General features: G+C 38.2%; 1 pseudogene; it reads right to left on the reverse strand.

Moving 5' to 3' along the window:
• Nucleotides 1-116: 116 nt before the first annotated feature.
• Nucleotides 117-23,777, reverse strand: LOC109024078 (zinc finger protein 726-like; annotated as a pseudogene).
• Between the last annotated feature and the right edge of the window lie 248 nt (nt 23,778-24,025).

The following is a 24,025-nucleotide window of genomic DNA, read 5'->3' on the forward strand; positions in this document are numbered from 1 at the left end:
GTTTTGCCACATTCTTCACATTTGTAGGGTTTCTCTTCAGTATGAATTATCTTATGTTTAGTTAGATTTGAGGACCATTTAAAGGCTTTGCCACATTCTTCACATTGGTAGGGTTTCTCTCCAGTATGAACAATCGTATGTTTAGTAAGATTTGAGTAACGATTAAAAGCTTTGCCACATTCTTCACACTTGTAAGGTTTCTCTCCAGTATGAATTATCTTATGGTTAGAAAGGATTCAAGACTCGTTAAAGGTTTTGCCACATTTTTCACATTTGTAGGGTTTCTCTTCAGTATGGATTATCTTATGTTTAGTAAGAGTTGAGGACGAGCTAAAGGCTTTGCCACATTCTTCACACTTGTAAGGTTTCTCTCCAGTATGGATTATCTTATGTGCACTAAGATTTGAGAATCGATGAAAAGTTTTGCCACATACTTCACATTTATAGGGTTTCTCTGCAGTGTGCATTCTCTTATGTTTAGTTAGGGTTGAGGACCATACATATGCTTTGCCACGTTCTTCACATTTGTAGCGTTTCTCTCCAGTACGAATTATCTTATGTGTAGTAAGGGTTGAGGATTGGCTAAAAGCTTTGCCACATTCTTTACATTTGTAGAGTTTCTCTTCAGTGTGCATCCTCTTATGTATGGTTAGGGTTAAGGATTTGTTAAATGTTTTGCCACATTCTTCACACTTACAAGATTTCTCTCCAATATGAATTATCTTATGTGTAGTAAGATTTGAGGATAGATTAAAAGCTTTTCTATATTCTTCACATTTGTAGGGTTTTTCTTCAGTATGAATTTTCTTATGATTAGTAAGGGTTGAAGACCAATTAAAGGTTTTTCCACATTCTTTACATTTGTAGGACTTCCCTGTAGTATAAATGCTTTTATGCTGGGTTTTGTGTGAAAGCATGCAAAATGATTTGACACATTTTTTACATTTGGAAGGTTTCCTTCCAGTGTGTCTTATGTCTGTTTGAATTTACAAATTTATAAAAGACTTTCAAACATTTACCGCATTGAAATACTTTGCTCTGGGTAGTTGTGTAACACAGGTTAAGTCCATTATAACTTCCTTTGTGCACCTTAAGCTCATCCACACTTTGAGCCTTTTCTTAACTGTAAATTCTGATGTCCACATTTTTCATATCTTCTTGGTATTACTTTTTGAAAAGAATCTTCCATGCCCTGTTCTGGCCAAAGGTCTTGAGCAACATGAGAACGCATACCTGAAAAAAAAATTTTATAAATTACTCCACTTACTAGACTCACATGAATATAGTTTAAAAATCTTACCTATAAATTTATACCATCTACATAAATAAAATGGCTTTGCAAAATACCACAGGCCCTAATTCTTTCACAGACTTATAAATGTAACAAAAACATAGAGACCAAAATACATCTGTGGAAAATTTATAAATGAGTTAATTGTGTGCAGTGTCCCAGATGAGCGCAATGTGAAAAACCACATAGAAGAAAAAGAGAAGTCTGATAAATTTACCCAACACAGCTTTTCCTGCTTCTCACTGTAACATAATGCCTTTAGAAAGGGCAGCCTGGCCAGCATGGCGAATCTCCATCTCTACTAAAACTACAAAATTTAGCTGGGTGTGGAAGTGTGTGCCTGTAATCCTAGCTACTCAGGAGGCTGAGGCTGGAGAATCGCTTGAACCTGGGAGGTGGAGGTTGCAGTTAGCTGAGGTTGCACCAGTACACTCCAGCATGTCGGGAGGATAGAGCGAGGCTCTGTCTCCAAAAAATAAAAATTAAAAGGAAACAGTGATGTGCCATTTACAAACACAGTCTTATGAGATAATCTGTGAACAGTTAACAAAAATTTTGCAGGCCATAAGGGAACTGTGTGATGTAGTCATAAAAAAGTTGTGAAAAAAAGCAGCTATTAAGTGAGAATAATACCATCAGTGAATCTGTTCTGCCAAATAAAAATATAGAAACTTTCCAAAATAAACAAATTTTAAAAAAGTATATTGGTACTGCTTATGTCCTACATATAAAGGGTGCTGAAAATAGTTTATTTTACTGAAAATAACATGATTCAAAAAAACACCACATAATCATACAAAAATAATTTTCTGGAAAACATACACAAATAAACAAAATTAGAATTTCTGAGCATTATCCTAGTGGTGCAAAAAACATTTCTAATTATTCTCTGAAATTTGAAAGAAAAAAGTATAGAAATAATTATAAATATCTGTTAATGAATATACAACATAAAAAGACATAACTAGCAACGTCAATGACAAATTTGAGGGAAGATGAAAAAGAATTTTTGTATGCAACTTATTTTTTTACCAGATTAAAATATATTGTTGTATTTTTTAGAGGTTATATGTAATCCCCAAAGTACCACAAACATATTTGTATAAATACACAAAAGAGGTTGGGTGCTGTGGTTCATGCCAGTAATCCCAGCACTTCGGGAGGCCGAGGCAGGTGGATCACGAGGTCAAGAGATTGAGACCACCCTGGCCAACATGGTGAAACCCCGTCTCTACTAAAAATGCAAAAATTAGCCAGACGTGGTGGCAGATGCTTGTAGTCCCAGCTACTCAGAAGGCTAAGGCAGGAGAATCGCTTGAACCCAGGAGGCAAAGGTTGCAGTGAGCCGAGATCATGCCACCGCACTCCCACCTGGGTGAAAGAACAAAACTCCATCTCAGAAAAGAAATTTATGATTAAAAAAGACTGGAAGTAGACATTCCATGCAAACATTAATCAGAGGACAGCATAAACAGTCAAAATAATCATACACAAGTTCCATCTTAAGTCAAAAAGTATAATATTTTATAAAATGTACTTGAAATTAAAACTCCAAAGAAACAAAGAAGAACATCAAAAAATAATTGATTCATTAACTGGGAACTTATTACAAATTTCTCTGTGTGTGTGTGAGTGTGTGTGTGTGTGTGTCTCTCACATTAGTGTTCCAAATATATAAAGCCAATATTGACAGAATGGAAGAAACACAAAGAAAGCAGCATTATTATAGAAAGATATTTTAATACCACACTTTCTGTAACAAAAATAAAACAAGAATGTTAATAAGGGAATAGACTACTTAAAGGCAGTATAAAACAATTATTCGGAACAGAGTTATGGAGAACATTTCTCAACAACATCAGAATACACACCCTTCTCAATAGCTCATATAACATTTTCCTTGATAGACCACATCTTAGGCCACAAAGGAAGTCTTACCAACATTTTTAAAGGTAAAATTCCATGAACTACTTTCTATGACCAAAATGATATGAGAGTATACTATGATGAGAACAAAAATGAAAAATTTACAAATACACAGAAATTAAACAACACACTCTTAAGTGTGCTCTTACACAAAAGTTGAAATAGTTAAATTGTGAAGAGGTCCATTGTGCTGAATGCAATTTACATATTTAATGCAATGTTTTCCAAATTTCTCATTGCATTTTTGAAGAAATAGAAACAACAACCCCAAAAGTATATAGAATCCCAAGAGACTATAAAGTGCCCAACAATCTTCAAAAAAAAGAAAAAAATACTGGAGGCATTTAAGTTCTTAATTCAAAATACATTACAAAGCTACAGAATTAAAATGATTTGCTATTAGTATAAAGGTAAAAAAGTAGACATAAAATAGAATGCAGCACACATATAAACTTTCACATATATGGTCATATAAGGAGTCATTTACATACTCATAATTATTGCAGCATTGTTACTGTAAGCCAATAGGTGAAAGCAACGCAAATTTCTTTCACCAAATCATTCAGCAGATATAATTTGAAATATAAAAATTGTGAGGCCAGGTGCGGTGGCTCAAGCCTGTAATCCCAGCACTTTGAGAGGGTGAGGCGAGCTGATTACCTGAGATTGAGAGTTCAAGACCAGCCTGACCAACATGGAGAAACCTAGTTTCTACTAATAATACAAAATTAGCCAGGCGTGGAGACACATGCTTGTAATCCCAGGTACTTGGGGGGATGAGGCAGTAGAATCGCTTGAACCTGGGAGGCAGAGGTTGCGGTGAGCCAAGATCATGCCATTGCACTACAGCCTGGGCAACAAGGGGGAAACTCCATCTAAAAAATGAAATAGAAAAACAAAAAAAAATTCTGGAATATCACTCAGTATTCAAAAAGAAGGAAATATTCTGCCAACTATAAATATAAATCTTGATGGCATTATGCAAAATGAAATGAACCAGCCACAAAAAGAGACTGTATGAGATACCTGAAGGAGTTACACTTTTAGAAACAAAGAACAGAGTGATATTTGAAAAGTGCCATAAAACAGAAAAAACTGGGGCCAGGCATGGTGGCTCACACCTGTAATTTCAGCACTTTGGGAGGCCAAGGCAGGTGGATCACCTAAGCTCAGGAGTTTGAAACCAGCCTGGCCAACATAGCAAAACTACGTCTACTAAAAATGCAAAAATTAGCCAGGCATGGCAGTTGGCACCTGTAATCCCAGCTACTCAGGAAGCTGAGGCACTAAAATTGCTTGAACCTGGAAGGTGGATGTTGCAGTGAGCTGAGATCGTGCCACTGCTCTCCAGTGTGGGTGACAGAGCAAGACTCTGGAAAATTTGGTAGACAATGGAAAAATTAGTAGTTGTTTAATATGTATTAAGATTTAGCTTTACAAGATAAAAATGTTTTAGCAATATGTTCCATGACAATGTCACGATAAACTGAATATTTAAAAATATTTTGTGGTAAATTTTGTTATGTTTTATTGACAAGTAAAAATAAACAATAATACCTAAAAGATATATAGTTATGATAGTTTTAAATTATATTCAAATCCAAATGTGTTTCTCCCATGCAAAAATCACATATATTCACAAATTAATAGGATGTTGAAATTACAAGAATTTCATGACTTCTCATCTTCACAGGATTAAAAAACCATTCACAACAAACCTTCACAACAGATATACAAGTTATAAAAAAAACAAGGATAACATTTTTCCAGGCAAATAGAGATAATTCTATTGGAAAAGACATATGGCTAATTCATATATGATTTTGCTCCACAATGTCTTAAATTGTACAAAGTTAAATATTGGCACGCACAATTAGAATATATACTAAAAAATCAAAACACAATTAACAGATGTGTTGTGACATACCCTCAAATACATATAAAAATTTTATATACAAAAATATAAAATTGCAAAATAAAATTAAAACATGGAATGTAAAACTTATTAGATACCATCAACTAGATCAACATATTCATTAAGGAAGAAGAATATGAGAAAAAAATAATAGAGGTTACTTGAAGATAAAAAACGGTGAGAACTTTCCACATTTTGACATAATAAAAGAAAAAATTCTACCCAATAATATTTGATTTAAATTTATTTCACTTTAAAAAGAAGATGAAAATAAAAAAAAAATCCAAGATAAGGGGTGAGGGTGTTCATCACCACTTGCACAGTTTTATGAAAAAATGCTACATGGGGGCAGGCACTGTGGGCTCATGACTATAATCTTATAGTTTTAGGAGGCCAAGGCTGTCAGAACACTAGAGACCAGGAGTTTCAGATCACGCTGAGTAATCCAGGGAGACTCTGCATATAACCAAAAAAATGCTAAAATGAGTCAATTTTGTTTAAAAATAAAATACTGGACAGCATCATAAAACCATACATAAAACAGAGCGCTCTATTAAATGCAAATATACAAATATAGAACTCTTTACTATCATAATGATGATGTATACAAGTCTTAAAGCTATTCTGTAGAGTATTTAAAACAGAAAAACCGGCATAAATGTTAATATACAATATAAAATAATTTTTAATATTAATAACAAACTGAAAAATATAGAGGTATAATTTTTATATTCAATTTAAGTTGTCATGAGATTTAAATATATTGTCTTAATTTTAAGATGTTTCATGTAAACTCCATTTTTTAAGATGATATGGTTTGGCCATGTCCCAACTCAAGTCTCATCTTTAATTCCCACATGTTGTGGGAGGAACGTGGTGGAAGGTAATTGAATCATGGGGGCAGGTCTTTCTGTGCTGATCTCATGACAGTGAATAAGTCTCATGAAATCTGATGGCTTTATAAGGCAGAGTTTTCCTCCACAAGCTCTCTTTCTTGTCTGCCAACCAGGTGAGACATGCCTTTCACCTTCCAGCATGATTGTAAGGTCTCCCCAGTCATACGAAACTGTAAGTCCAATAAACCTCATTCTGTTGTAAATTGCCCAGTCTCGGGTTATATCTTTATCACCAGCATGAAAACAGACTAATACACAAGATGGTTATGAAGATAATATTTATAGAAACTATGCAAAACAAAATGTAAAAAATAATTGAAGCACGTCACTACACAATTAAAATAAAATTTAAGGCAATAAAACAATATATTAAAAAACCCACTGAGGAATACATAAAACAATAACAATAAAACTAATAACTTCATTTTAATAAATAATTTTAAATATAAATTAATTAAACTACTTAATAGAAAGAAATGTAATCTCAGGACTTTCGGAGGTTAAGGTGGGCTAATTACTGGATCTCAGAAGTTTGAGACCAGCCTCGGCAATGTGGCAAAACTTTGTCTCAACCATACATACAAAAAAACTAGCTGGGTGTGATGCTACACACTACCTGAGAGGCTACACACAACTACCTGAGAGGCTGAAATGACAGAATCTTCTGAGTTTGGGAGGTTGAGGCTTCTGTGAGCCATGATCACAACACTGCAAACCAGCTTGGTTGAGAGTGAGACCTATCTCAAAAATAAACGAATAAACAAATAATTAAATGAAATTATAAAAAGAAAAAATAAAATGCCTTAGTGGCTTAAGAAGAAGCCACCTACAAGGGACTCATTTTAGCACTGAGTTAAATAGGCTGAAAACCACATGGTGAAAAAAAAACTTTATTTTATGAAAATAGTAACTACAATTGGGTATTAGACATAATATCCTTTAAGTCAAGTGCTAACGTGAGACAAACATTGATAGTATATATTGGTAAAATGAATTGATTTACCACAAATCTATAACTATTCTTTCTTTCTTATCCTTCTTCTTTTTCTTTCCCTCTTTCTTTCTTTCTTTCTTTCTTTCTTTCTTTCTTTCTTTCTTTCTTTCTTTCTTTCCTTTCTTTATGTATGTGTATATATAACATCAGGCTCCAAAATATATAAAGCAAATATTAACAAAAGTAAAGCAAAAAATACATAGCAACATAATAATTGTAGACATCAAGACCCCATTTTCCATCATAGAAAACTCACATAAAAAAATCAATTAAAAAACAGAAAACCTAGACAACATTATAGACTGCATTAATTATTTTGCATATAGAGGAATACTTGAGAGTGGATAATTTATAAAGAAATAATGACTTCACCATTTCTGCACATATAAATACAGATAAATATTTAATAGGGGGATAATGCCTCCTAGAAAATGGGTGAAAATATTTACAAATCATATATGATAGGAGTCAATATTCAAAAAATATAAACTTTTAAAACCGAACAATAGCCAGGCGCAGTGGCTCACATCTGTAATCCCAGCACTTTGAAAGGCCGAGGCAGGCAGATCACGAGGTCAGGTGTTCAAGACCAGCCTGACCAACATGGCAAAACTCCATCTCTACTTAAAATACAAAAGTTAGCCAGGTGTGGTGGCATGCGCCTGTTATCCCAGCTACTCAGGTGACTGAGGTGAGAGAATCACTTGAAACCGGGAGGTGGAGGTTACAGCCTAGGCGACAGAGCAATACTCCATCTCAAAACAAACAAAACAATAAAGTTGAATAACTTTATTTAGAAATAGGCCAATAATTGAAATAAATTTTCATCAAAACATTTGAAAGGACACACAAAACTAATTTGTAGAGAAATGCATAAAAATCACAATGAAAAACAAAATCCCCTCACACTCATTTAAATGGCCACTATCAATTTTTTAAAAACACCAAACCTGTCGATGATGCAATAAAAATGAAACTCTTGGCCGCGTGTGGTGGCTCAAGCCTGTAATCCCAGCACTTTGGGAGGCCGAGGCTGGCAAATCATGAGTCAGGAGTTCAAGACCAGCCTCACCAACATGGTGAAACCCCATCACTACTAAAAATACAAAGTTAGTTGGGTTGATTGTCGGTGGAAAATAAGGATGCACCCATTATTTTATAATGTTATAAATGTACTTCAAATAATTAAAAATAAATGATCAAATACAGCAATTCCATTTATGAATCTATATCTAAAATATGCAACATAGGACCTTGAAGACATGTTCGATACAATGAAATATTATTCAGCCTTAAAAAAAATCTTCTCACATTTAAAGATACACTCTGAGAATATTATGTCAACTGAAATAAGCCATAATGAAATGATGGATGTTATGATTTCACTTATTTAAGACATATAAAATAGTCTCATTTATAAAAACAGAATGTGGAAGGGTGGTTCTCAAGGGATGGAGAGAGTATAAAGTGGATAAATGTTATTTAATGGATACTGAGTTTTAGTTTTACAAGATGTAAAATTTCAAGAAGTCTTTTGCATAACAATGTGAATATAGATGACATGCCTAAAATATACATTTTGTTTTTGTTTTTGTTTTCAGACTGGGTCTCAATCTGTCACCCAAGATTGTGTGCAATGGCGCAATTATGGCTCACTGCAGCCTCAGATTCCCAGGGTCAAGTAATCCTGCCCCTCAATCTCTCAAGTAGCTGGGACCACAGGTGCACACCACCATGCCTAGCTATTTCTTAGAAAAAAATATTATTAGAGAGGGTGTCTCCATATTTTGCCGAGGCTGGTCTCAAACTTTTGGGTTCAAGTAATCCCCCTGTCCTTGCCTCTCAAAATCCTGGTTTTACAGATGTGAGCCACCACCATGCCTGGCCCTGACATGTACATTTAAATAGATTTAAGAAGGTAAATTATATGTTATGTGTTTTTACAACAATTTTTTTTAAACTGGAAAAAATACAGAATTATAAATCTTTTTAAAAATTACCTTCGGATCACAAAAGTGTTTCTCTCACACAAAGGAAACACATATTCATCATTAAACACATGGTGAAAATAAGACTATTTCCAAGGCCACTCACTTAGAAAAGATAAAATCAACATTGAAAATGAGCTAAGAGGCAGGGCAAGGCGGCTCATGCCTGTAATCCCAGCATTTTTGGTGGCCAACGTGGGCAGATCATCTGAGATCAGAAATTCCAGACCAGCATGACAAACATGGAGAAAGCCCATCTTTACTTAAAAAAAAAAAATACAAAATTATCTGGGTGTGGTGGCATATACCTGTAATCCCAGCTACTAAGGAGCCTGAGGCAGGAGAATCACTTGAACCAGGGAGGCGGAGGTTGCAGTGAGAGGAGATCCTGCATTGCACTCCAGGCTCAGCAACAAGAGCAAAACTCCATTTCCAAAAAAAAAAAGAAAGAAAATGAGCTAAGAATGTATGAATGTATACAAGATAAGGTATAGCCAAAATTGGGGTCATATTTGCAGATAAAAACACACACATATATATAATTTGATTGTGATACACATGGCTCATTTATCTTTTAATTAAAACTTACATTAACTTAAAGTATACAAACAACTGCTAATTGTCTAAAATTATAATTCTTAAATAATAGCAATAGACACAATAAACTGATGTTAACAAACTTACACTAAAAAGCACACTAACGTACAACTGCAAGACAATAATAACAGAAATGCTTAGTCATAAAATCTAGTTGGCAACATTAATGTACATTAACAAATAATTTGTCTAGATAACTGCAATGTTTGACTGTAACTGTGCATTCACGGAAGGCAGGCATTTGAAATTACTGGCATCCATTTTATGGCAATAAAATTTCAGAGAAAATGCAGAACAATCATAAATGGGAGATGCTAATGAGAAACTTTTAATAGATTTAAGCATTTAAAAAAACTAGTGCCAATTTTTACGTTTTAAATATACGCTATTTTTAAACAAAATATAACTACTGTAATCCAAGTTTAGAAGCAAAGAAAATCCTTACATTGCTTTTATATATATATATATATACACTTATATATACGTATATATATACACATATGGTTAGAGCCTCCTATATAAAATGAATATTTGGGGAATAAATTATGTTATTATTTAGATATAGGCTGATAAAAGTTGTTGAAAATTCTATAATTCCTTTTTGTCTGCCTGCACACTAATTATCTAATTTAATTCAGGCACAACATGTAAATTCTAGTATAGTACCCTAAATTTCTGAATCTAAAATTACAGACAAATTTGAAGTAGAAAATAGAAAGTAAAAATGTATATGGAGAGTGACATTAATAAGATTTTTTAAAAAAGGTACCCTACTTGCTTATCCCCTGAAAGCAAGAAAATTTGTCAGCCATTCCTGATAAAAACGCCTTTATGAGAGAACCAGGCATCGTGGTTCACACCTGTAATGACAACTACATGGCAAAATAAAGTAGGAGAATTGCCTGCAGTCAAAATATTAAGACCTGTCTGGGTTATGTAGGAAGACCCCCATTTCAAAAATAAGTGCCTTTAAGAGAGCTCTGAGATCCAGGAAGGGAGCTGTGAAACTCTGCTGAAGCCCAAGACTGAAGGTAATTCTGTTTAGAAGACAGGCCCTTATTCAGGTGGCAAACTACAGGACTACTGTTTTTGGCTACAGACAAGAAAACGTTCCACCTAACTTGGTTCCACTGAGAATTTTAAACTTACTCTGTCACAATCCCAAACTCTTCCCAGCCATAGTCTGGGGGAGGTCTTGCCCTTCCAGAGGCCTGGAGGAAGACCTGCCTTTATAGCCATGCAGTAGGCCTGCAGACCTTCGCCTTTACTGTGGTCCCTGAAGCAGTTCCATGATGCAGTTCCAGCTCCCTGAGCCACAGTTCACGGCTGGTTCTGCCCATGTAGAAACCCAAAGTGACCGGGGAAAATTCTCTCTTGTACTTGGTGAAAGCCATGCTCATCCACATCCTGATATAAAGCCCACCATATGCAGGCCTGACTGCAGAAATCTGCCCTTGGGTTTGCCCTGCAGACCAAAGTCCTGAAGGATATTCACTCTGTCCAAAAATTAAATGAGAATTACAACTATCCAAGCCCCTTTTAACAAGCCCACTTAAATGGATTCTTGTGCAAATCCAGAAGGCTTAAAACCAACCTAAAACCCCTCTTCACTACAAACCCAGAGGCATTCTATCACTCTGGTGGCCCAACAAAAATAGATTTTTCCTTTCTGAAACCAGTTTATAAAATCCTGAAGAGGTGTTTGCTCCTTCAAATTTACACACACCAATGCAAAACTATTGTTTCTTATTGTCAATGCTTCTATTTTAACATTGCACTGAAGGCATGTGAAAGAAGAAATAGTCAAAAGAAAAATTTAAAGTCATTGAAGTTGAAGTGCAGTAAGTAAAATGTTTGTTTGTAGATCATGTAATATTAAATATATAAAAAATAAAAAGTACATAAAAACCTGTTTAAACTAATGAATACACTCAGTTAATTAGCAAAATATAAAATTAACATACAATTCTGAGTAATCATTCCATACACTTAAAACAAACTCTCTGACAGAGGAAAAAACAATCTTATTTATGATAGCATAAAATAATCCATTTTAGAACAAATTTAATTAAGCAGCTCATAAATCTTTTTTTTTTTTTTTGAGACAAGAGTCTTGCTCTGTCACCCAAGCTGGAGTGCAGTGGCATAATCTCGGCTCACTGCAACCTCCACCTCCCGGGTTCAAGCAATTCTCCTTCGTCAGCCTCCTGAGTAGCTGGGATTACAGGTGCCCGCCACCATGCCCAGCTAATTTTTGTATTTTTAGTAGAGACGGGGTTTCACCATCTCACTGGTCTTGAACTCCTGATCTCATGATCCACCCTCCTCGGCCTCCCAAAGTGCTGGGATTACAGGCGTGAGCCACCATGCCAGGCCAAGAGCTCATAAATCTTTTAAATGAAAGATATATCAATAAAAAAATTAGACAGGACACAAATAAATTTAAAAATATTTTATTTCTATTGAAAGAATAAGAATTGTGAAAATGCCATATTATCCAAAGTGATCTCTAGATTCAATAAACTCCCTATCAAAATTCCAGATGTGATGCAAAAAGAGAACTTAAAAATAGTTTAGGCCAGGCACGGTGGCACACGCCTGTATTCCCAGCACTTTGGGAAGGCAAGGTGGGCAGGTCGCCTGAGGTCAGGAGTTTGAGACCAGCCTGGCCAACATGATGAAACTTCATCTTTACTAAAAATACAAAGTATTAGCCGGGTGTGTTGGCATGTGCCTGTAACCCCAGCTGCTCAGGAAGCTGAGGCAGGAGAATCACTTGAACCTGTGAGGCAGAGGTTGCAGTGAGCTGAGATTGCGCCACTGCACTCCAACTTTGGCAACAAAAGCAAAGGTGCCTCTCAAATAAAATAAAATAACATAAAACAAAATAAAATGGTTTAACAGAGTATCTCAAAATTATGCAGATATGTATCTGTCCACAAAAACAAGAAGTCAGATTGTGCACTCTTTTATATGCCATGAACAGTACTTTGGCTGTCACTGTAAACTTCAACGAAGATCACTGAAGGGAAAGTAGAATTCTTAGAGATTTTATAAGCATAAACAGAAGATGGCCCTATGTGAGAGTGTAATTTTTAAACAATTTCAGGCTTCCCAGAAACTATTTCCTTAGGAACACAGCTTCCCAAATCGCTTTAAAGACTTACTTTCTTCTTGACTTTGGACCTCTCATCCATGTCATCTGTTTTATTCACTCTCACCTACCTGGGGGTTCATCCACCATCGCATGTCGCTTCATATTCCAGGGCTCTTTCCCTTGCTCCAGACAGGTGATCAGGTCTGGCTTAGAGAAAGCAATACCTGTTTTATTAAAAATAACTAACATGAATTTTGTTCATATTCTCCAATTACCGACTTAGTAATGTGCTCAGTAAAAAGGATATAATAGATTATTCTAAAAGGTTTATCCCAATATACTATTTTATAACAGAAATGTTTAAATATTTAGAAAATATTTTAATTTTGTAGGTTCTTAATTTCAGTGCCTGCCACTACTGAATAAAAAATTGGTGAAGCAGATAGATTTTAAGGTGTGAATAGCAATATTTTATGCCACTAAGCTTCTGAAATTACCACTAATCTAAAATGAAGGACACAGATCAGCTCAGGAATGTGGAAAGTTCAGGTCAAGATGAAACATCTTCAATAAATTTTTTCTAAACAGACAACTCCCCAGGATTTTCTTGATAACAGAAATATGAAAGCATAATTACCAGAAAACATTCTACAAACAGAAATGAAATTTTTATTTTATATTGAGGAATTTTGTATTAACGTTATCCTCACCCAGGAAGGCCAGGTTTATGTAGTTCTCTAACATCATCTTCCTATATAAATTCTTCTGTGCAGTGTCCAGGTACTGCCACTCCTCCAGAGAGAATTCTATGGCCACATCCCTAAATGTCAACAGTCCCTGGAAAACACACACAAACACACATATTTACAAAGTGGCTATGAATAGAATTTTTTATTTGACACAAGGTAAAATCAGAAAGTGAATAGAACTGGTTCTGACTTAAAAGAATAACTGAAATTATCCAATAAAATAATTGTCAACACACAAACGTTTTCTAAGGTATTCTCTAACTATGAGATAAGAGAGTGGCATAATATCCACAACCTCAGTGTATATGTGATACTTGTCTGAATGATAAAAGTATAAAATTGAGGGCATATCACGAACATGTACATTTTTGAGTGCTATATTTACATAATAGAGAATTAGTTGTGTATATTTTTCAGAAGAAAAAGACATAGTTTATATATTTCAGACAAAATAGACATGTTGAGTTAGACGGTACCACTCAAATTTTAATGTGTACAATAAACTGGACATCTTATTAAGGCAGATTATTTTTTCAGGAGATCTGAAATAAAGTCTGAGGTACCAGGCTCTACCAAGCTCACCAGTTATGCCAATGTTTTGGCACCAAAATACTATTTTGTCAAACATCCAGTAAGTGGAAGAGCCTGTGTTTTTTTTTCAGTTTTTCTGGCCTGTAAACAAAGATGAGAATTTCATTTACCAAAGAAAGATAAATGCAAAGAAAACCTTAAAAAAAAAAAAGCAGCTGCCAGATTAAATGTGATGGTTTATGCACATCAACTGCATAAAAATACTTAATGAAGAGAAAAATAACTATAGTGAAAAACTCTGTAAGAGAGTTTATTGAGTTATTAACATCAACTGCACTAGGAAAACTTTTTATAGTGTGCTGATTCACCCAGAAGGACACAGCATCACTACTGAGATATGGCCCCTACTAAATTACTGTCTGAATTTAACCATAAGAAAACATCATTTTTATGGAAAGTACAAGATACAGGTATCGTCCATGTTCTACAATTTTTTTTTTTTTTTTTTTTTTTTTTTTGAGACAGAGTCTCGCTCTGTCGCCCAGGCTGGAGTGCAGTGGCATGATCTGGGCTCACTGCGAGCTCTGCCTCCCGGGTTCACGCCATTCTCCTGCCTCAGCCTCCCGAGCAGCTGGGACTACAGGCACCGGCCACCAAGCTAACTTTTTGTATTTTTAGTAGAGACGGGGTTTCACCGTGTTAGCCAGGATGGTCTCGATCTCCTCTCCTCGTGATCCGCCCGCCTCGGCCTCCCAAAGTGCTGGGATTACAGGTGTGAGCCACTGTGCCCGGCCTATGTTCTAACATTTTTAGCAGTCATTTTAAGTAGTTCTTTCTTTAGCACCCTAATAAGCAGTTATCTCCTGATATTTTTTCAGAACTTTCCAGGTAATAAATGCCATCCTATTTAAATGAGCATTTTCTTAACCGTGTAATGCATAGAGTTTGAACACTGTATAAGAAATTCTTCTTCAAATGTTTAGCTAGCTTAAGTTTCTTTGCCCTTCTGTTCCCTGTTTTCAAGGCCAGACTTTCTTATTCTGTATGTTCCCCCTGCCCTGGTAAACAACCTTCTCCCAGTTTTTATCTATGGAGCCCACATTCCAAATCTATTACCGACTCTGTGAATTACCCCTCCCATCGCAATGGCTACTTCTGCCGAAACTGATCTTCCTGCCTTCCCAACCGTATAACTGCATTCCTGCATTTTTCAAGTTAGCCAACTGGGTTTAGTTTAGATTATGCAGTCCAACTCCAGCCAGTGGAGGCAGGACACAGTAACAAGAAAAAGCTGCATCAGAGGTAATAAAAACCCCCTACTTTCCTTTGTTCATGTGCACCCTCCTGCAGCGTAAGCTTTAATTTCCATATCAGAGTTATTAACTTGGTTTTTGAAACTAAAACTAAGTGTTAGAAACATTCAGCAAAATTACTCAAACACAGTGTTCATGTAACGGAAGAATATTTTAAGGCGCTTACACTTTATACCTCAAAGAATAGCAAAAGTATTTATTCCTTTCAGGCAATAAATGTATTATTTTATTATTTGTATTAAAACTCATATAGGAAACAATTAGTCAGCCAGGTGCGGTGGCTTACGTCTGTAATTTCAGCACTTTGGGAGGCTGAGGTGGGTGGATGACCTGAAGTCAGGAGTTCGAGACCAGCCGGGCCAACGTGGTGAAATCCCCATCTCTACTAAAAATACAAAAATTAGCCGGGCATGGTGGTGGAAGCCTGTAATTCAATCTACTCGGGAAGCTGAGGCAGGAGAATCGCTTGGACCAGGGAGGCAGAGGCTGCAGTGAGCCAAGATTGCACCATTGCACTCCACCTTGGGCAACAAGAGCAAAACTCCGTTTCAAAAAAAAAAAAAAAAATTAGTCACTTGGAAACACTTATAGGAGGCACCAATTTTCATCACATAAAATTTAGCAATAAACTCAAAAATCAAAATAACAGGATACAGGGCCGGGCATGGTGGCTCACGCCTGTAATCCCAGCACTTTCGGAAGTCGAGGTGGATGTATCACTTGAGGCCAGGAGTTCAAGACCAGCCTAACATGGTGAAAACCCATCTCTGCTAAAAACACAAAACGTAGCTGGGTGTGGTGGCACGTGTTTGTAGTGCTACTTAGGAGGCTGAGGCAGGAGAATCGCTTGAACCTGGGAAGCGAAAGTGGCAGTGAGCTGAGATTGCACTCCAGCCTGGGCATCGTTGTGAGACTCTATCTTAAAAAAAAAAACACACACACACACAAAAACAGGATATAGAACAAAGATAGTCACGGTCAAAAATTTACCCTGCTAACAAAAGGAACTGAAGTTTTCAGGAATCTATGTAACCAGTTACCAACCACATTTTGTGTGTGTGTGTGTGGAAATGTATTCATTGTCTACAGCTGAAATTGAAGAGAAATTTTTCTTTGTTTTCTTCCTTGGTAGCTACCATTCTAAAAGCTAGATGGACTGTATGAAATCACTCTGCCATAAAAACACACACCTGAGAAAATTTCTAAACTCACTCTGAGAAAAAGGTAAGTGAAAATTTTCAACAAACAAAATGTATTATTAGATATTAATGTTTTTAAGACTCACCTGCCAGGCGCGGTGGCTCACGCCTGTAATCCCAGCACTTTGGGAGGCTGAGGAGGGCGAATCATCTGAGGTCAGGAGTTCGAGACCAGCCTGACCAACATGGAGAAACCCTGTCTTTACTAAAAATATAAAAAATTAGCCAGGCTTGGCGGCATATGCCTGTAATCCCAGCTACTCAGGAGGCTGAAGCAAGAGAATCACTTGAACCCAGGAGGTGGAGGTTGCGGTGAGCCAAGATGGCACCATTGCACTCCAACCTGGGCAACAAGAGTGAAACTGTCTCAATTAAAAAAAAAAAAAAAAGACTCACCTTTTTTATGCCCTTTGTAAATATTTTCTTACCTTTCAAGCTCTACTACTAAAATGCAATATACAATTAAAAAAAAACAGCTGGGCACAGTGGCTAACACCTGTAATCTCAGCACTTTGGAAGGCCCAGGCAGGTGAGTCACTTGAGGCCAGAAGTTTGAGATCAGCCTGGCTAACATTGTGAAACTCTGACTCTACTAAATATACAAAAACTAGCAGGGAGTGGTGGTGAACACCTGTACTCCCAGCTACTTGGGAGGCTGAAGCATCACCCGAACTTGGGATTTAGAGGTTTCAGTGAGCCGAGATGGCACCACTTCACTCCAGCCTGGGTGACAGAGGAAAACTCTGTCTTAAAAAATAAATAAATAAACCTTAGGTAAAATAAGTGAATAAATCTTTTCAAGGTACAGATATGTCTTATTCATGTGTCAAGTCAGGCCATTCAGTTACTTGAGAGATTGCCCCACCCCACCCTGCACACTTAAGTGCTCAATAATCCCGTCTCAGGAGACTCTGAACTATGACCCAGAGAGTGCCTCAGGCGCATTTTACTCTGCAAGTTCTTACACCATCTCAATGGAGTCAGCTTTTTGGGGTTTGGTGGTTTTCTTGTCTTTGGAGTGATGATTTTTTTTCTAGAATTTTTTTACTGTTTTTCTTGTACTATTTTTCTGTCCCCTAAAGGAATCCAGGACACAGAAATTATTTTTCTCATCAATACTGGTATCTGATTGGCTGACCAGCAATGAGTCTCCAAGAAATGAAAATTGGTTTGGGTGAAGACAATATTAATGTCTCAAGGGGTTAACTTTGAAAAAAAAAAAAAAGTACACCAGGAAATGCCTCTTAGCCTGAGGGCATCCATGTGTGCACTTGAGAAGCTACACTCAATACCTCAGGTTGCCCTATGAGCGAATAAGCCCCAGGGCTGATATTCACTAGAGACTCTAGCAGACATAGTTATGGTAGGTATTGTGGTTTATCCCCATACAGTACTGAAATCCAGGTCCAAGAAAACCTGAAGGGTGACTGAAAACACATCACCCTATAATGTTTCTAAAAAAAAAAAACTTGACCCCAAAACATTCTGATAAGATATCTGTGTCAACGGAAAATAGAAGAAAAAAAACCCACAGAGATATTTTACAATAGTGTCAGATTATTCTTTGCTTAACTCTCATAGGAAATATGTACAAAAAAATCTTTTTAAATGTGCCATCAAATGCTTTGTCAAAAAATAATTAATTAGCCAGGGGCGGTGGCTCAGGTCTGTAATCCCAGCTCTTTGGGAGGCAGAGGCAGGTGGACTTCTTGAAGCCAGAAGTTCAAGACCAGTCTGGCCAGTATAGTGAAATCCCGTCTCTACCAAAAATACAAAAATTAGCCAGGCATGCTGGCGAGTGCCTGTAATTCCAGCTACTTGAGAGATTGAGACAAGAGAATTGTGCCGGGCGCGGTGGCTCATGCCTGTAATCCCAGCACTTTGGGAGGCAGAGGCGGGCGGATCACGAGGTCAGGAGATCGAGACCATCCTGGCTAACATGGTGAAACCCCGTCTCTACTAAAAATACAAAAAATTAGCCGGGGTCCCAGCTACTCGCGAGGCTGAGGCAGGAGAATGGCATGAACCCGGGAGGCGGAGCTTGCAGTGAGCCAAGATTGCGCCACTGCACTCCAGCCTGGGCGACAGAGCGAGACTCCGTGTCAAAAAAAAAACAAAACAAAAAAAAACAGAATCGTTTGAGCCCAGGAAGTGGAGGCTGCAGTGAGCCTAGATGAAGCCACTGCACTCCAGCCTGGGCAACAGAGCAAGGCTCTATCTCAAAAGTTAAAAAAAAAAAAAAGATTAATTAAAATAGGTATTAAAATGTATACTAAATGACAAATTGTTGATAAAGTGAATTAGGGAGGGGAAATTGGCATTTGGGAATGTCAGACGAAACTGAAAATTTAGTATTTTAGTGCAAGCCAGAGTCAGACTGGAGGAATAGGTGATGAGGAGTGGACTTGAGGCCCTGCTTGTGACACGTGTGAAAAATTCAGAAAAAAAATCAGTCCCCTGTGGAGTGTGAAAATCAGTAAGTGGCAGGAAATTAGATTGAGGTGGCTCTAGTCCCCGGATTTCTACTTCAAAAAAAAAAAAAAAAAATCTAAACTGAAGAGCATTTCTTGGTAAATAACTACATTGGAGGAAACAAAATTCAGGCTTAACCAACTATAAACTGCCAATTAAGCTGATTACATAACCAGCTTTACCTTGATTATAAAAATTAAGAAACTATGCTGGGCGCAGTGGCTCACGCCTGTAATCCCAGCACTTTGGAAGGCCGAGGTGGGTGGATCATCTGAGGTCAGGAGTTCCAGACCAGCCTGACCAACATGGTGAAACCCCATCTCTACAAAAAATAAAAATAAAAAATGGCCAAATGTGGTGGCGAGCGCCTGTAGTCCCAACTACTAGCAAGGCTGAGGCAGAAGAAATGCTTGAACCTGGGAGACGGGGATTGGGGTGAGCCACTGCACTCCAGCCTGAGTAACAGAGAGACTTTGTCTCAAAAAATAGAAAATCAAAACAAAACAACAACAACAAAAAACTGCATAACCGTACCAAGCCAATTATTGAATTTGGTTTTCTTATAAAAACCTTTCCTTCAAGCGCCTTCCATGAATTGCAAATTACAAACTACAGCAGGGTGCTGCTCAACAATTTTTGAATCACCCTTTGATTAAGTTATTTAATATTTTCGTGGTGACGCCCATAAATTTTTAAAAGAAAAAAAGGGCCTGGGAATCCCATGGACAAAAAGCTCTTCCCATTCGTGAACCTGCACCCCAAGTCAGGAATCTGCCCTGACCTTCCTCCCGTGGTACTTGCACAATCTGGGAGAGATGCGGGGCTGCGGGTCCAGAGCTGCCCAGAGAGGGCTCCAGGCCAGGACATGGTCACTGAGCAGGGAAGAGACAGGCTGTCTGGGGGGCCCGGCTGTCAGTGCAGCCGCCATCTTATGGCTGAAGGGGACTGAGGCCGAGCTGGGCAAGGAGAACTCCGGGCGCAGATTGTGGAGCTGACTGCGGAGAGGCCTGAGTCCCATCAACCGCTTCCCACCGGTTCCAACCAGGCTCGTCCCTTCTCTCGGGATGTCGGACTCAGCACTTTCACCATTTCTAGGCTTCCAGGGGGTCCTCGTGTCTCAGTTGTGAATGTCCAATACCTGCAGGTCATAGGGCCACAGAGGCTGGGCCTCTAAAAGCAGAAGACACAGAGCAATGAGGACGACACCAGGAGCAACGACTGCAGCCAGAGGCAAAGGCCCCGCCAAATACCGGAAGCCGCCCTGTTCGCTCCAGCTGTGTGTCTGATTGGACAGTTCCCAGGACAGCGCCCCTGATTGGATAACGTTTAAGACCCCGCCTTCTCAGGCCCTGAGTGATGGAAGATGTGGTCAGAGGTTGGACTGAAAGAAGAAAGATTGACAGCCTAAGTTGTAGCCTTTTCAGGCAAGGTTTCTTCCCTGAGCTGAGCCAGGCCCATCCCAGAGCACGGGAAAATTCTCTCTTCTTTGCTCTCTCTTTTTGTCAATGTATTCAAAATGTAAACTTTTTTTTTTTTTGAAACGGAGTTTCGCTCTTGTTTCTCAGGCTGGAGTGCAATGGCACGATCTCGGCTCACTGCAACTTTCGCCTCCTGGGATTAAGTGATTCTGCTGCCTCAGCCTCCAGAGTAGCTGGGACTACAGGTGCACAACACCACACCCGCTAATTTTTGTATTTTTAGTAGAGACGGGATTTCTCCATGTTAGCCAGGCTGGTTTCGGCCTTCTGATCTCAGGAGATGCACCCGCCTCAGCCTCCCAAAGTGCTGGGATTACAGGCGTGATTCACCACATCCGCCAACTCGATATTATCTTTAAAGCAAAATTAGGAATGCCTCTGTTCTCCAGATATTGGGATATCTGGACAGTCCTAAGTCTGGTTCTGCTTAGTAAACATTAATTCGTTCCCTTAATCGTAAACATCTAGAGGCTAGGAATGTCTAACTTGCTGAGAATGCAGCCCAGCAAGTCTCAGCATCATTTTCCTAGCCCTCTCTCAAAATGGAGTCGCTCTGGTATAAATGCTTCTGACATATTTTCCCCCTTGTTTTACAAGAGGACCCTTAATCCTAAGAGTTGCAGAGAGACAAAGATTCACCTTCTGTAAATTTTTCAGGCTGAGTAGGGGCGATGATATTCCTGACCAACTGTTGGGGCCTCTTGCATTCAGAGTAGAGAGAAACTCAGCCAGACAGTGTTTGTATAGTGAAGGTCGTTCATAACTTCAAGTTCCAAAAAAAGGTGATTACTGGAAGACTAATAAATGTCCAATTCAAGAAAGCATTTAGTGAGCTTGTCTTGCATTTCTACACAAAGAGTAAAACCACAATATATTTCACAACAGCAAAGCAAAATTAGTAAAATTATCCCAGGTAAACTAAACAGGAAGGCTCTGCAAGAAGTGGGCAGTTGTTGGAACCAAGCTGATACGTGGTCGACTGATAGTGCATAAAAATGGCAGAGATATGAATGCTTAAAACTTTTATAGCCTGGGTAATATTATGTGAATAGTCTGGAGCATACACACAACATTTGGTTTTGATCAAAGCACAGGTTTCCTTTTGGGTCTCTGTTAAAATGTCTGCATACACAACAGTTTGTTTGATTATGTAGAGAGGATGAAGTCTGTGCTCACTCAGTAAATAAATTACTCTCTGCATGATTCCAACTTATACCCAAAAGTAGAATGCCAATCTATATCTTTATGTTACCTATCCGTTTCATTTCTTCTGAACAGGAGTCAAAGGTCACTGGCTCATGGGAATAAACAGGATCAGTCTCTTGTGTTCTGCCAGCCTATAGGACTTCATAAGAGACAGGTTTAATTTGAGATAAGTGGACCCAGCTGTTTATTCCCAGAATTTTAACTGCAGTTGGGGTACTATAGAGAACTTGATAAGGTCCCTTCCATTTTGGGGAAAGTTGACCTGCTGGGGATCCTTCTTTCCAAGTTTTTAATAGGACCCAATTTCCTGGCTGGGTTATAACAAGATTATCTTCCTTAGTTGGGGAAAGGGAGTCTTTGATTTTCATATTCAGAGTGTGTTTTGTGCTTGTCACATATTTCTGTAGCTTGAAAGTATCTGTGTCTATTAGAAGGCATGTAGCTGAGAAAGGCCTTGCATACATTATTTCAAAAGAGCTGAGCTGCAGATTTCCCTTAGCGGCCACTGGAATCTGTAATAAGGCTACGGATAGCAAAGACAGCGAGGTCTTTGATGTTTCTTGGCATAGCATAGCAAGAGTCCTCTTTTGAGTTTGATTAGCTCTTTTTACTTTCACCAAAGACTGTGGCCTTCATGCTGAGTGAAGGCATTACTAAATTTCTAGGGCTCAAGATATGTTCTGTGTAATTGTCACTGTGAAAGATAGGCCTTTATCTCTCTGTAAGCTCTTAGGCAGCCCAAATCTAGGAATTATTTCTTTTTCTTTTCTTTCTTTCTTTTTTTTGTTTTTGAGATGGATTTTCTCTCTTGTTGCCCAGGCTAGAGTGCAGTGACATGATCTTAGCTCACTGCAACCTCCGCCTCCCTGGTTCAAACAATTCTCCTGTCTCAGCCTCCTGAGTAGCTGGGATTAGAGGTGCCCACCACCATGCCTGGCTAATTTTTTATATTTTTAGTAGAGACAGGGATTTCATCATGTTGGCCAGGCTGGTCTCCAACTCCTGACCTCAGGTGATCCACCCGCCTTGGCCTCCCAAAGTGCAGGGATTACAGGCATAAGCCACCGTGCCAGGCAAAATTATTTCTTTTAGTAGGAATTTAGGAACCTCAATTGCCTTTTCCGACCGGGTAGGAAAAGCCTTGATCCAAACAGTAAAGGTGTCAATGAATACTAATAAATATTTAAACCTTTTACATGGGGGCATCTAAGTATAGTCTATTTGCCATCTTCACCATGGTACATTCCTCTATGCTGAACAGGCCTTACTAAAGGAGGAGATAAACATTGGTTGGTCATTTGGGTTATTCCAGGCACATAGTTCACAGGCTCGAATTACTGGGTTTACTGTTTTAAGTAATCCTTTTTCTATAAAAGGCCAACATTAATTGAAACAGGGAATCTCTTCCCAAATGAACAGAGTCATACAAATGTTTAACTATTTTTCACTGATTAGCACCTCGCATCAACAGTTTATCAGGAGTGTCTAGCAAAATGCCTGATATTTCAATAAGCGTCCCCCTGTCATCCACTGGTGTCCTTTAGCTTCTAGGACTCCTTGTACTTGGTGTGGGTTTAAACCTCAGGGTGTTGTTCTACAGCCAGTTTATTGGCTTTATTTACCAAAAGAGAAGTGCTGTGACTGCCCTGAGGCATCCAGGCATGACAAGAAAGTTATGTAAGAAAACCAAAGTCTCTAAAAAACAGCTTAGAGAATAGATAAAATGGCATCTATGGGCTTCTCAATCTATTCCTGTGACCATACAGTTTTGGGGTGACAGAAACCCATTATAATGGGTCAAAACAGAGTAAGCAGTACAGAAGAAAGTTTATATATATATATATATTTTTTTTTTTTTTTTGAGATAGAGTCTTGCTCTCTTTCTTAGGTGGAGTGCAGTGGCACAATCTCAGCTTACTGCAACCTCTACCTCTCGGGTTCAAGCAGTTTCTGGCTTTTTTTTTTTTTTTTTTGCATTTTTATTAGAGAAGGGAATTCACCATGTTGGCCAGGCTAGTCTTGAACTCCTGACCTCAAGTTATCCACCCACCTTGGCCTCCCAATGTACTAGAATTATAGGTGTGAGTCACCATGCCTGGTGAAAGTTAATATTCTTACCTGCCATGGTGAAGGTTACCAAGGCTTCTCCAGATAATATGGCTAGTTGTCTGATTGGAGCTTTGGTGGAAGGTCTCAGGCCCCGTCACTTTTGGGCACTTGCCTGGCTGTTTCACTCATCATTAGTTCGGGTGCTGATGGCTCTCTTCAGAACACTGGATTATCCCTCTTCCAATGGCCAGTTTTCTTACAGTGTGCACCCTGATTTATGCCCAAAGCACAGTGACTCAGATGGCCAGCTTTGGTCTTCCCACC

Source organism: Gorilla gorilla, chromosome 20 (assembly GCF_029281585.2).
Source record: "Gorilla gorilla gorilla isolate KB3781 chromosome 20, NHGRI_mGorGor1-v2.1_pri, whole genome shotgun sequence".
In the NCBI taxonomy this organism is placed as follows: Eukaryota; Metazoa; Chordata; class Mammalia; order Primates; family Hominidae; genus Gorilla; species Gorilla gorilla.